The following is a 2,500-nucleotide window of genomic DNA, read 5'->3' on the forward strand; positions in this document are numbered from 1 at the left end:
AAGAAACTATAAAAAAAAACTATTCAATGAAATGAATAAGTTCTTATTTTCTTTGGTATTTTTGTGATTAGCAATGATGATTGCTGGGTAATATGTATGTTGTTGTCAATGTCAAGTCTCTATTTGATCATGTGACAATACAATACGCTATAGTTAAACCAATTTGAAGGTCTGATAACCTAGTAATTAGGTCCTAGTTCATTGAGCACAGCACAACTTTACTCGTAACAATGCCTTTTAAGCACAAGAGTGGAAGTACAAAAGGGCAAGAGAAAAAAGAACAGGAGGAGAAGGCGGCAAAGCTGCCTAAATTAGATTATTTTGGCTTTTTAACTAGCCCTTCAACTAGTCGCTAGCCCACGGAGTCAGCAGTGCAGCAGTTCAACTGGGATTAGCATCGCTGCTTCTGCCCTCAGTGGTGTGTCAGCAACCATGCAACAGGTAACCTACGGCTATTGTGATAGATATACATTTCAAGACAAGCTATAGCCTACATACATTATGGTAGGGCAGGATTACTAGGCTACAAGTTGGGTAAATAGTGGTCGCTATTATTATTGCTTTCTAACCTTTTTTAAGGTATACAAACACCCTTGATTAGCGGTTTTTCAGACGCGGTTGCGGAAGTAGGGAAGGCTACGATTATTTATTTTTTTTTGCGTTCACTAGGGGGGCCCGTAATAATATCTTGCACCTGGGCCCGTCGTTACTACGTTACGTCACTTTGTGTGTGTGTGTGTGTGTCAGCTATCTGGAAGTGTGTGTCTAAAGTTTCAGAGTGTGTCCGGATGACTCAGGCAGTCCCTCCTGTGGGAACGGCTATGTTTATCATGTGGTGTATCGTAGCGTGAGGAGTGTGTGTGTGTGTTGGTGTGGTGTGTGTGTGTGTATCGTAGTGTGTGTGTGGTGTGTGTGTGTGTGTGTGTGTGTTTATCGTGTGGTGTATCGTAGCGTTTGGAGTGTGTGTGTGTGTTGGTGTGGTGTGTGTGTGTATTGTAGTGTGTGTGTGTGTCCAGGCTGGAGATCCATTAGGCCCTTTTAAGGCCACAGACAACACGGCCATTTACACTCACAGCACAGGGTACATCTGGGCCAGATCAGGGCCAGACTAGAGCCAGATCAGGGCCAGACTAGAGCCAGATCAGGGCCAGACTATAGCCAGATCAGGGCCAGACTAGAGCCAGATCAGGGCCAGACTAGAGCCAGATCAGGGCCAGACTAGAGCCAGATCAGGGCCAGATCAGGGCCAGACTAGAGGCAGATCAGGGCCAGACTAGAGCCAGATCAGGGCCAGATCAGGGCCAGACTAGAGCCAGATCAGGGCCAGATCAGGGCCAGATCAGAGCCATCTAGCCTGTTTACATGCTTGTGTGTGTGTGTGTGTGTGTGTCAGCTATCTGGAAGTGTGTGTCTAAAGTTTCAGAGTGTGTCCGGATGACTCAGGCAGTCCCTCCTGTGGGAACGGCTATGTTTATCATGTGGTGTATCGTAGCGTGAGGAGTGTGTGTGTGTGTTGGTGTGGTGTGTGTGTGTGTATCGTAGTGTGTGTGTGGTGTGTGTGTGTGTGTGTGTGTTTATCGTGTGGTGTATCGTAGCGTTTGGAGTGTGTGTGTGTGTTGGTGTGGTGTGTGTGTGTATTGTAGTGTGTGTGTGTGTCCAGGCTGGAGATCCATTAGGCCCTTTTAAGGCCACAGACAACACGGCCATTTACACTCACAGCACAGGGTACATCTGGGCCAGATCAGGGCCAGACTAGAGCCAGATCAGGGCCAGACTAGAGCCAGATCAGGGCCAGACTATAGCCAGATCAGGGCCAGACTAGAGCCAGATCAGGGCCAGATCAGGGCCAGACTAGAGCCAGATCAGGGCCAGATCAGGGCCAGATCAGAGCCATCTAGCCTGTTTACATGCTTGTGTGTATGTGTGTGTGTGTTTGACAGGCACATCGCCATGGTGACGACACTGTTCCAGTGCCGACGGCCCGGTCATAGGGGTAGAGACAGAGGCAGTGTTACCAAAACACCTGACTGACGTCATGACGACAGACAGCATGGAGGCTTCATAACCGTGGGGGGTTATCATGGGGTTCAGGAGGTAGAGAAGTCGTTTAGATATCAGAAGGTTGCTAGTTCGATTCCCTGTCGAAGCGTCCTTGAGCAAGACACTGAACCCCTAATTGCTCCTGATGTGCAGTTGTGCCATAAAATGTAAAATGTGTATACATCCTTGTAAGTCGCTTTGGATAAAAGCGTCTGCTAAATGGCTAAATGTAAATGTAAATCCAAGTTCTGATCTGATGAACTGGGTCATCTCTCTGAAGGGGAACATCTCTCTTTTGGGGAAACTCTTGCAGATTTATGCTTCTCTGCATGTGTCCCAGATGTAACATTTCAGAGAAAATGCTACCTGTCTAGAACCTCACCTGTCTAGAACCTCACCTGCAGAGAACCTCACCTCCACAGTGGGAGTTCGCTGAGCCGGCTCAGCGCTCACGTTCTCA

The 2,500-nt window shown here is 47.9% G+C and overlaps 1 protein-coding gene across 1 annotated transcript in view; it reads right to left on the minus strand.

The window, feature by feature from the left end:
• LOC105905537 (somatostatin receptor type 5-like) overlaps positions 1 to 2,500 on the minus strand; it is a 5,072-nt gene that overhangs the window by 855 nt on the left and 1,717 nt on the right. The gene's annotated exons all lie outside the window — the stretch shown is intronic.

Source organism: Clupea harengus, chromosome 23 (genome assembly GCF_900700415.2).
Source record: "Clupea harengus chromosome 23, Ch_v2.0.2, whole genome shotgun sequence".
Lineage (NCBI taxonomy): Eukaryota > Metazoa > Chordata > Actinopteri > Clupeiformes > Clupeidae > Clupea > Clupea harengus.